Here is a 12758-nt window from a genome sequence, read left to right as displayed (position 1 = left end):
GAGAACCTCTTCCTGATGTCCAGCCTGAACCTCCCGTCACAGCTTGACACCATTCCCTTGGATCCTACCACTTGCCACTGAAGAGAATAGATCAGCGCCTGCCCCTCCACTCCCCCTCGTGAGGAAGCTGTAGGCCTCGATGGGGTCTCCCCTCAGCCTCCTTTTCTCTAGGCTGAACAGGCCAAGTGACCTCAGCTGCTCCTCCTGTGTCTTCCCCTCTAGGCCCTTCACCATCTTTGTAGCCAAGGAAAGGTTGGACCTGGTGCATAGGGATATAGTTTAGGGGGTGACATGGGTAGTAGGGTGGTGGTTGGACCAGATGATCTTGAAGGTCTTTTCCACCATTAATGTTTCTATGATTCTATGATTCATTTTTTACTCTTAAAGCAACTGGAAAAAAAGAAAGGGGAAGAAAACCAAACTACCAGATAGCAAAGCATGAATAGCCCTATTTATACTTGACCTAAGTTCTAAGTGCATGGAATTGAAATAAGATGTCTCAGTGGTGCTACGGTCTGCAAGAGGAGGCAGAGATCTTTCACATCACAGGTCTGAAGTTTATTTCCTCCTGCCACGGCACTCTGCTTTCCATTATACTGAGCATTTATATTTTCTCATCTTTGCTACAACATCTGGATAACAAAAAGTCCACGGCACAGGCAGATGTCCTGAAGTTGTGAGGTGTCAAAAACAACATCAGCTGGCAGAAAACCTTGCAAAAAGGTTTCTAGCTCATTTCCACCTTTCTGAAGCAAGAGAGACACACAGTTTCATCATAAGAGACTGCCTATTTGTACACTTGGCAGCATCTTCCAGCTGGGACCGCTCATTTCACAGGAAGCCAGAACTGAATGTGCCTTTATGTGAAGCTCCTCACGTATGAGCATCCTAGCACTGTCCTTAAAAAGGTCGGTGTGCCTAAATGGTGGACTACTACTTGTCACTATTTCAAGTACTCACATCTTGAGCTAATCATATCCATGTGCACCAAACCACAGTGAATCTCCACTCCTTACAGTTATTCAGCAGAATAATTCAGAATTTTTTTTTTCCCTGGTCTGGTAAGCATTTACTGCGGTATCCAAGAAATTAATCCTTACATTTTAAAACCCTAAAACAGTAGATATATTAAAATAATGGTCTTTGGAGAGCAGATGTAAATGTAAAATAAATAAATAAAAATCTCTTCTTCCCTAAATTTTCGTTTTGTAAAAAGATAAATTTCTTCATTGCTTTATTTTCAGCAGAATTTACTACAAATACAAAAACAAACAAAAACACAGATCCAGCCTTGGGATCCTGAAGTTTCAGGAGCTGGAGTCATTTTTTAAATGTGGTTCATTATTTGCTCATCACAAACTGATATGGAGAAAAATCTTTTTTTCCCCCCTGCAATTGCTAACACTTTCCAATACCTTTAAAAAGTATTTCAGACTCCAGCTGCCCAGTTTAACTCCCATCTCATTCTTCTGCCCTCACCTTGCTCAGGCTATAGGAGCATCTTCTATTTTTTATGACTTATAATGTCTTACAAATATACTGCTTCTTCCAACCATCTGCACAACGACTTTCCATTAGAAAAACTCATTGTCTATTCGCAGTAGTCTTGGCATCAGGTACAGATATTGGGCACAAGCATGGTGATTAAATAACAACCTGAATTTGAGTATTTTTTTTTTCTGTATCAGATAAAATGTTGCTAGGATTAGAGTAAACATTTCCTCCTCATTCTTAGATAGGATTTTGTGTGTGTGCGAAGTCAATTAAATCTTAATAGGGTGATTCTCCGGTTCTCTATTTATAACAGAACAAGCAAAAAGACAGAATACAAATAGTATGGAAAGGTTGGATTTTTATTTTATTTGTACCCATATGGCATGCAGGGTTGCTCATTTCAATAACAACAAATTTTGATTAAAAAATAGACCCCATAACTTTCACAACAGTCAAGTGGGAATCACTGAAGAAGACATTTATAACCCTGGCATTTTAACCTGCTCCTCAAAATGGCACTTCTCTCTCTTCCACCCCAGTTGCAACCAGCTACATCTAATGGTGTTCCCTGCATCTCCGTGCATTTCTGCTGAGAAGGGAAACAGCAGCAGTGTGGGGGCGGGTGGTGCTCTTCCGTTACGCAAAATTAGTCCAGCACACTACAAAAATAGGATTAGCTATAATGCCTCAACTTCGTTTACAATGAAATTCTTTGAAGTCTTTATTTTATCAGTTTGTAAAGTGATGAGTAGTATTGACTTTTCTAAAGTATTTTCATTGTCATAATGGCATCATAACTAAACAATCTCCCAATTAGTTATGTCATAACAACTCTGAGAAAGCGTGTTTACTTCTCATTAAAAAATGAAGAACTGAGTCATGGAGAAACCATGCATCTGGACCAACTTAAGAAGTCTCTGCGGATCCACAAGTGGAATACAGGCTTTCTAAATCTGAGTCCACTACATTTTCTACACAATTCACAGCCTGTTACTGTGATGACAGCTACAAAATGGTGGCTTACAAGAATATTTAAACATTTCTGGTTGCAGGCAGGACACCAGAAACAACACACAGCACGGCAACCCATGATCTGAAGTTGAATAGAACTATATTTAGGGGCTGTTCCAATACAAGGCAACTGGGGGCAGTACAGTTGAAGACTTCACAATGTAAGCAACAGGAACATCTCATTCAAAAAAAATGCAGAGCACACGAGGAAAGTCAGAACCCCTTTTATATGCGTGGAAACACCCCTCAGCAGAGTGCGGTTTTACTCCCTGTCTTAGCATTTGCACAGAAAAGGCTAAGCAGAAGGGAAGGAGTCCTCCAAAGCACTCATGAAATCTCTAGGTCAATGGGAATCACGGCAGCATTCAGCTCTAAGTGTTTTAACCGATGTAAGAACATGAGAAATTAATAAAGCCAAACTACAAGAACCAATTTCATTTAATATTGCTTGCAATCACTACCAAGAAGACATAGTCTGTAGAGTTTGGTGAAAGGCCAGGAAGCTAATTTGCCATTTGCATAAGTCATTTAGAAAAAGAAACTACTTAAAATTACATATCCATGACACATTACATGAAGGGGAAGGGAGCTGCCTTGATAAAATGAACGCCATTTGCAAGAGAGTGATGAAACCAGTCAGGTTACACACTACAAGATTTGAAGGAAAGCAATTTGAAGATGCTGCTTGAGGGCAGACATTTTGTTTTATCCCTAATTCAAAGGAAGAAAAGAAGTAGTCTTGTACATACATCTTCCAAAGTTTCACTACTGTAGTGATACAGATGGCACCATACTACCATCCCCGGTATCTCCTTACTCTTCATATTATTTCATGCAATCGTCTTTGAGACTATCACTACTGAAGCACAGTATTCCCATCATGCATAGGAGTAAAAGGAGAGCTATTTTGCCCAATGGGTGAATCTGATGGGAGGGGGAAGAGGGGGAAAGAGACACACACACTTCATTTTCCCTGAAGAGCAGTGTGAGATTTCCAATCCTCAGCTTTAACACATAAAATATTAAGAGCCAATTTTCAGCTGCACCTCTGTCACTTCCATTATCATTCTACACGTCTGGAGGTGATAATGGACTCAGTAAATTGCAGCCTCTTTCCATCCCAGACCACGAGGGCTTTCACCTGGGGACAACGCTGCAGAAGGGGCGGCCCAGATATATGCTAATGGCATCCAGCAGACAGGAGTTTTCATGATGTGTTCAGGAAAACAAGACACTGTATAACAAAGGCAGAAAAATGCCCAGGAACAAAGAAAAAAGGAAAAAAAAAAAAGGGTGAGCTCTCTCCCCACAATTACACCTTTATTGCTATACTGGCAGACTCCTGCTGAAAATACAAACTTTTTTGTTGAGTGACATCCAATCTGAGCTGCTTACTGCTTCAGTTCAGCCATGATGCTGAACATTGATGAGAGCTATGATGTTTTAATTATGACGTGACAAAGATGGACCGTGGTGCAGGCATTGACAGAGCTGCCACTGGTACTCAGCGCATCCACTGAGCACTGGGTGGATTGCAGAGCTCATCAAACAAAAGCTACATAGAAAGAAATACTGCCGTTGCCACCTTTGCAAGGTCCCAGCTCTGCTTGAGAGCCTGGGACCACCAGTGGTCTTCTCTTACCAGGACATGGGGATGCAGTGGGAAAACACCACCTTAGTGCAGGCTTACTCATAGCCACATCACACTTAATGACATGCACTGAATTCCACAGGAAATGACCCCAAAGTCAGTGATTTTTTAAATCACGACAGTGTAAATCAGCCTCTGCACATCGTAAGCCTAAAAGACATCACATTCTTTTCCCATGGCTGCAACGAACCCAAATCCTAAATCTAGTGATGTAGGTGGAAAGTCTGCAACTGATATCAATGAAATTAGGATCACACTCAACACACTGCAGAGCTTTCCTGTACTAACAAACAGACTTAAAAAAAATAAAAATAAAATGGAGAGCCATACTGTGAGGAATTTGGTGGTACTGGGAAACACTGTGTGTAATGGTAGCTTAGCTTCAGCTGGACCTGAACAACTTGGTGCACTTGGGTCCTGGGGACAACATCCCTTCATTTCAGGCCCCACGAACATCACCCTTTAATTCACTGAATGGAACTAGCAACATTTGCTAAAGCCTCCCCTTGCTGCACTGCTAAAGCAGGGAAAGTGCACTTTGCTATGACATCTTCACATGTAAAAGGAAAGTGAGACAACATGAAACATAGTTAGCACTCAAAAATGCTTGAAACAAATTCCCCCCCCCCCCCCCCCAAAGGCACAACTGAGCTTTACAGCTTAGATGGCCAACACAATGGGATAAAAACTGGACCGATACCTTCTGAGAGTTCAAGCAGTCACAGCTGACACAGGCTTGAACTTCACAGCACCACAGCTAATTAACAGCACTGAGTGGATACACAGTCCATTAAGAGCAGCAAGCATTATAATTTACTTGCTTCCCAACAGCCCCACTCAATCATCGCATCCTGTTACGGTACCTATCATCGTATCGGCAATTAACAGTCTTGAAACATTTTTGTACCTATGAAGCTACGTATCAATTTTACCTGCACTTACTGCACGTGCTTAGAGGTGTATGATGCACAGGATGATATTTTAGAAAGTCAAATAGCAACGCTTGATCCAAGTTGTAAGGTGACTGCAATTAGATCTTGGAAGAATTACAGTTTTGAAAGTTCAGTAGGTTGGGTTACTCCAGCTGCATTTCAACAAGTACTAATTTTGCATGTGCCAGTCTCCTCACAAAAATTTCATTTCTATGAATTTTTAATGATGCAAAGTAATTTTTTCAAGGTCACTGAGAGACCAACCAGTTATTCAGACATTAAATTTGCTCACAGTTTCTTGGCAGCTTTGCAAGAAAGCTAGCAAGGATGGTGTGTGGTGGCAGTTGGGGGAGGGAAGACTGATGGGGTAAAAGAGCAGGAAAAAAGTTAAAGAAAATTCAGGCAAGGAACTTGATGGAGAACCAACTTTAAGGACAAACTTGTGCTTTTTATTCATGCCCTAAGAGTAGAAAGGAGTGAAACTCACAACTTGGGCATGTATATAGACACTTAAATCCCCTTCTTAGCATTTTATCCTGTTTAAATAAAGGAGTGGGGGGGATAGTTAAAGACGCTTCATTTTATTTTGGCTTTTTTTTTTTAAAGTCCATTTATGTCACCGCAGATTTTCCAGTAACCTAAATGTGGCAATATCGAAATGACTGCTTTACCTCGTTAACTAGTTCTGTGAAAAAGCTCGCGTGACATTGATGGAAATTAGCAATTCAAATGGTTTTGGAAGCCACAAGAATCTTTCAAAATATATCACCTCCTAACACCACCAAAACCTTGCAGCTATGGGAACTTCGTGCCTGACAGCCGTGCAGCATCACCACCCTCTTCACTGTTTGCAACACTCAGAGTACTTTTTTTCTGTTCATCAAATATTTCCCTTTCTAGGCTTCAAGCTGTGATAGTTTATTGCAGAAACCAGAGGTTCTGCCAGTGCTCTGTGCCTGCAGGACTTGACTTCCCTACCTCCATACTTCCCAGCGCATGCGCTGAGAGAGCACACTCCACAAAATCCCACCAAAAGTAATGTACAAAGACAAAGCCTGGTCATGGGGATGTAGCACAGCCTGATCTGAGGTCCCAACACTTCTCAAGTCAAATTGCCTGTGTCTCCAAGGCCCTGTGAGGACAACTGATTTCTCCCTAGCTAGCTTCTGCTGCTCTGTTGTCAAGAGTCAGATTTTTGCTTACAGGTTTAGTCATATTTTTGTACAACCAAAGTGGACGAGGGGGAAAAATGACCAGATGTTATCTTGGCTGTATCACATTCATCAGTGGCAATGTACACGACAAGCAGACCTGGCCTGTTGTGCGACTGTCCACCCTTTACAGAGCTTCTAGGGGTCCCGATTGTTGTTTTCTGATAATCTTCAGAAAAGGAGAATCATTAGAAGAAGCCTTTTCAGGGGAAATGTTAAGTCGATAATGAGCCCAAGCATTAATTTTAATGGTCAGAAAAGTGAGCAGGACACCAGCCAGAACCCAAACCACTCTCCCTGCTGCTCCTCTGCACTTCCCAGGGGCAGCTTTGTCTTGCCTCAAAAGCCCATATTGCCTGTTAAATCTTACCAGACAGAGCTTTTGCTATCAAAGAACACTGCCGCAATATCCGTGGTCCTCATCACCCCTGTCACTCCTCATTTGGGTGAGGCAGGCGGACAAGCCTCCCCGCTCGTGGCAGCAGCAGGGGGAACAAGGCAGCTCAAAGGAAAGCGCCTGGAGGAATCATTGGCCTGCACACACGTTTCCGATTCACCTGCATTTAATGCTGTTAATATTTTAGCAGCTGCAGCGCCAGGGTCAAACTGAAATTTTGTACTCTGTTTCACTCTGAAATGTCAGTCTCATGCCTTCTGCTGTTTTTTTTTTTTTTAAGCACTGGTGAATGAAGAATAAAAAAATAAAAACAGAAAAACAAGTAGCAAAAAGTTTACAAAAAGGTCAGAATACTCATTTCCATGGACTGTAATTTAAATATTGCTCATTGCAGGACCTGACCTCACCCATCTGTCTAAAGCAGGCAGCATTTCCATTTAACTCAAAGGGAGCTGTACATCCACCGTTCCTGCCAGGTTCTCTTCCGCAGCAAAATTCATGGTAGCCAAGAGGGTGGGTTACACAAACTGCTCTGTACCCACTGCATAAGGCCGAGAAGAGCCACCCTGCATCGCTGCAGATCCAGGAGCAGAAGCACCCCAACTCCAGTGCGGTGCCTGTCACAAGGAGTCAAAGAGGTGGGGGCCCTGCTCGTCACCTTGAGGCACAGGGGAGAAGGGAAACCCAGGAGGGATGTGAAGAGCAGAAGGTGGGACTCTGACACAGTGAAGAAAGTTGTCAATAAATGTGTGTTGTATCCGAGCGTGTTCATTCCTACAACTTGAACATATACTCTTAAGTATACAGAAACTGATCCTCAAAGATATACTGTAGCTTTGTTTTCATCTTTTTAAGTTACACGCCCTCAGGCTTCCCTAGTGATTTATCAAATAGAAACCATTCACTTGTGAGACCTGATCCCTTTCTGATGTCTATTTTGTTATCTGTTAACTGTCCATTTCATTCTAAATATCTACTATCTAGGAAAATTAAAAACTTCATTTTCTCTTAAAAAATAAAGTTAAGGAAAAAAATCCATAGGTCTATAGACATGCTCTTTTGCAGGGTCTGGTTTGTGTTTCTTATATTATTGCCAATAGCATGATCTCCTCTGATCATCAGGGACTGGGATACTTTTGGAGGTGTAAGCAACTTAGTACAAGCAGTTCTAATATGGAAATGCTTAAATATCAAAAGAGGACTTTGAATTTAAACAATCTTTGTTTGGGAGCTGGCTTATCCTCAGGCTGTTTGGAGCACAATCTGCTATTTTTTGATCATGACGAATCTTCATCAATACATCATTTTTTCTCCAGTTGCCTAGTCCAGCACACTGGACTGGACGATGTTCCTTTCTCTCCTTCCACTGAAGGGACCAAATTAACCTCTGCTTGGCCATCACTTATAACTGGGCTTTTCAATCATTTTCTGTACATATTTACTGACCAGATAAGTGTATAAACATCCCCTATCTCCCTCCTGTAGACATAAAAATTCTAGACAAAGGAGTACCAAAATGAACCTCTACTTTCTCTGAAGCCTGATGATTCATACTGGTAGGTCAGCTATAAATTTAACAAGATTCCCAGGAGCATCCTTATTTTCCCTCTAGGACCAGGTATACCAGGAGCAGTATTAAAAATTAAAATGTTAGCTGTTAGTTTTAATGAAAGAAAATTAAATGAATAAATATTAATAATTATATTCCCCAAACAGTTCCAAGAGCAGAAGAATAAAAACGTTAGGTATTTCATGCAAAGAATAAACACTAAAAAATTCTGTTTGACTGGGCGAGGTTTGCTTTGCAAAAGGTTTCTTGCACCAGAGACATTTTCTCACCACCTAGCTTGTTTTTCAAAGCTTAAAATACTTTTCTTTCCTACTTGATGAAGACAGGATAGTCAGCTTCACACTTGTCTGCAGTCATTTCATACTCAATTTTACTTTCACAGCATCCTGTCTGAATTTCAAATGCTGAAGCAGAATTCCAATAATCATCAGTAATAACACATGATCTATCTAATACGAATAGATAGGTTAGATTAAATTCACATCCACTAAAAGTTAATATCCCTTTAACAACGGAAATGCAATCATTTTGTGTCCTCATGTGGGCACTTAATTCTGAAGCAGTTACAACCTGTCTACGGAAGAACCTTTCCAAACTGCAACTTTCTGTAGAAAGAAATAGGGCTCAACATTTCCCTCGTCCTTTAATATTTCTGTCCCAGCCCTGCAAGGCAGTGCACAAGGAAGATGCCCTTATCCTGCTTTTGCAGAGCTTTTCAGAGCTCTATGTGATGGCAAGGGTTGTCAGCCTGCAGACATCACTTTCCAACATCTGGCACTTAAGAAAGAACACTTTTTTCCTTCCTCATTTACATCATAATTTATCACATTTCATTTTGACTTACAGTCCGCAGTTACAGAGCTAAAAGAACTGTAGCTCTGTTCAGTACAAAATTGTTGCAAAAATGAACAAAAAATTAAATGAGCAAAACACAAAGACCTCAAAGTGTGGCTGCATGGGAGCTACAGGTAGCTGCCATATGCATCCTGCTCATTTGAGTACAAAAGAAACATTTCTCTATGACGGAGACAGAGCCAAAAGATAAAACAGAAGTAGATTTAGGGGTGGCTTTTTATTCAAGTGTCTTTGCCCATGGTTGTTTTGAGACAGTCACTGAGCTCTGGTTTAAAACATTGAAGCCTCTTCTTTCTGGAGAGGCCTACGAGGAGAGGCCTTGTGCCCCAGCAGGGCCCTCAGGAAGGTGCAGCTCCATGCACAGCCTCAGACGCCCCGACCAACCTTGCTGGACCCATGCAGCCCTACTGCCAGCAGCTCCTTGCCTTGACAGCAAAGACCACCTGGATAATCTGACCGAGGGAACCTAAGGACATCGTCCTCTTCCAAAACACAGGACTTGTGACAGGGGGTCCAGTCTCTATTTACCACTGGCGTTGGCTTTTCCTTCCCTTTGGTTTGCAGTGCAGTGCTTGCAAGAGCTATCCAACTACTTGCAAGCAGAATAGGAAAAGCAAATAGGAGGCATCTCATGGCTTCACCAAGTCCTTCTGAAACAGCAGCATGCACTCTGCTGCCCCTTCTCCACAGCCTCACAGAAGCAGGTGCCACCACAAGAACTTTCCGCATTTGTCATATTTGCTGGGGTAGTTACAGACTTGCTTTCCTAAGCTACAGTTCCAAGTCTGGAATAAAACATTAACAAATTTGTTTTTCATAACTTCTACTTCATTAGATAAAATGCTCTCATTTCTCACACATTACAGAAGAAAATCTGAATTCCGAGTTGCTTTGCTTGTTCCAAAGTCTGAGGCACAGCAGAAACATTAATTTTAACTCAGCTTTTTTTTTTTTTTAATTAAAATTGATTTCCTAAAGGATCACATTTGAGAGAAGGCGTTGAGCAGTGAATATCACCAGTAATCAGTGTGGTAATGAGCCTGTTTTGTAAGCATTCATTACTTTATAACAGACATATTTTACTTAGACATTGTTACAAGTTCCACTTGAAGAAACTAATAACATATATTGGCAAGCACTGAAAATAACCTCACTAAATACCTCTTTCTACATGCAACATATGACTCTGAATGTAAGATGGAATTAGATGTTAGGAGTGAAATCCTGGCCATGTTATGGCTAATGGAAGCTTTGCCTTTAGGTGGCTATGCCCACGGTTAGGGCTTTGCTAGGGTTATATGGGGTGGTGAGGTGGCGACAGCCCAGCCTCCGGGGTCTGGCTCTGCACAGGGTGTCTTTGGGGTCTTTGTGAGTGCCCCCACACACTGGTGTCTTTGAGGGAGTGGCAGAAGATGGCAGCTAACTTCATTTAAATGTGTGAAGCAGTGAGCAAATGCCCCATACACACTACCATGCATACACCTCTAGGTTATCTGCATCTAGGAGATTTTAGGTATCACAAGGGTTAATAATTGCCTCAAACTCCAGAGAAGTGGACTCAAAAAGTTCCAGAGTTTAAGCGCAATGCCATAAGCAAGGTGTTAAATAATAAAAAAGAAATCTTGTACAAGGTTCCTCAGCAGGGAATGAGCCTGCCAGATTCTCCACCCGCACTGACGGCTGAGAGCGCGACACCGGCAGCGTCGTTTCTACAGGGTGTCAGAAAATGCATTACTACTAAGTGGCATCACTCTGAATGAAATCTGCATGGGTCAACTGCAGGTTAAGCTAACAAAACAATAAAAAATTTAAATCTAACAAATGCAGAGCCCCCAGAGCACTCAAGAGAAAGAGCAATGGGTGGTTTCTCGTATGGACAAAGAATGAGTCCCCACCTCCCAAGGGCTGGCCCTTCCAAATGTGAAGATAAATGCATTTTTACTTTCCAAGAGACAGTGAGGCATTTGCCCCAAGTGGGTTTTGTTTCACCAGCTTATTGCCTTGAAAACTCTTCATGGCCTTCCCTTTCATTAGCGAGAAGGATCCCAACTGATAATGTCTGAAAACATGGCCAAGAGAAGCACTCACCATGAACCTGACCAACGTCTCTGTGGTGAAATCCCAGAGGAAGAACTCTCGCTTCCTCTATGACTACAGTATTTAGAAAAATTGTGGGGAATTTGGCCAATAGTTAGTATATAGCCATACCATTTGTTTGTGACCAAGTCATGCTCTGCTGGCAGCTTTAGGAAATGGTAAACTTCATCAGAAACCTGGAGGAGACACTTTGGCTAGAAGAGGAGAATGTGGGCAGCTGGACATCTCTCAACTTCCCTGAAGAAAGACTTAGCTGCTAGAAGGAAAAACAGGGCAGGAAAACATGTGGCAACGTTCATTTGGAAGGAAGACATGCTTGGGGGAGAGATGGTGTGTCTGGGTGAGGGTGTGCCTCAGCCCAGGGCAAGAAGAATTCTGAAATTCCAAGAGAAATAGGACAATGGAGGAGTGAATGGTGCAAATGAGTTCTTATTGTGGACATTCCTCTTGAAGATCCTTCTTGAGGGTTTCACTTAAACAAAGTCACATATTTTCTGCATTAAACCCCACAATGAAATAATTGTGAGGCTCAGTGATATACTGGTATCACGTTCAGTAAGTCAGCCTCTTACAGATCAACAGGGAATAAGGCAGCTATGAAATACGTTTCATTCCATGGCAAGTTTCAAAGTATTTCTGTTCAATCCTCAAATGTGTTTTGTTTGACATGTTTACATGTGCCACTGTATATAGGCTCATTGGCAATGAATTTTGCTTGAATTTTAACTTTGAGCCTTGTGCTTTCCCTCTTATCCCGAAGGAATGCTGTATATATACATCCTGCTAATGGACTTTACAAATAATTCTAGTGCTTTTAAGGACTTCTGTATATTTTTTTTTTAACATTTACATTTGTCATGAAAATTATTCTAAGTCAAAGAAAAATATTAAGTTAAACCTAGATATATATGTATATGTTCTAATGAAAAGGTTTCAGCTATATCTTAAACATATATATATATACACACATACTTAAATCAAAATGGGAATATCTTATTTTATGAGCTCTCTCCTTAACTTGAAGAGCTACTGTTTCTTTTATTTTTTTTTAATGAAAGTGGAACAATGGCTTTATTTAAAAAATGGATGAAATAAACATCAGAACAGAGGAATAGAAATCCAAGTAGAAGAGTGCTGTGCAGTTCCACAACAATGTTTTCTTAGTGAGTGAGAAGCAGGAATGGAAACCAGTCAGAAAGAGAAAGGGCCTGAACTTGTTCAGATTTATATCAGTATTAGCCATTAAAGTGGAAACAGGAGAAGGTCACTGCCATACCCCTCTTGGAGCAAAATGCATTAGTTGAAGATTTTAACATTTTTCCAAATTGAGTAATATAGAATATAATAAAGAAATAAACCTGAAATACAACAAAATTGTCTTTTAAAACAAACCCAAATTAATAGTTTTGCCTCCTCTTTGCAAACACTATAAGAGTAAATATTTGCTTCACCAACATAATAATTTAACCAACAGACTATCCTCACCTTAAGGATTTCTTAAACTGCAAGATTATTTTTCCTTTACTGTTCTGTGCTGCCT

At 41.1% G+C, this 12758-nt stretch overlaps 1 protein-coding gene and 1 long non-coding RNA gene across 6 annotated transcripts in view; both read right to left on the bottom strand.

Moving 5' to 3' along the window:
- Positions 1–12758, bottom strand: part of UNC5C (unc-5 netrin receptor C) — a 250298-nt gene that overhangs the window by 166160 nt on the left and 71380 nt on the right. The gene's annotated exons all lie outside the window — the stretch shown is intronic.
- LOC308194771 overlaps positions 1–12758 on the bottom strand; it is a 74988-nt gene that overhangs the window by 16133 nt on the left and 46097 nt on the right. The window contains exon 2 of the long non-coding RNA XR_013950851.1: positions 1–12758. This exon is cut by the window's left edge and continues 16133 nt beyond it; it is cut by the window's right edge and continues 18071 nt beyond it. This is a non-coding gene — a long non-coding RNA (uncharacterized lncRNA).

The sequence above is a fragment of the Anser brachyrhynchus genome, assembly GCF_964034855.1.
Source record: "Anser brachyrhynchus genome assembly, chromosome: 4".
NCBI lineage: Eukaryota > Metazoa > Chordata > Aves > Anseriformes > Anatidae > Anser > Anser brachyrhynchus.
This window is presented reverse-complemented; position numbering and strand designations above follow the sequence as displayed.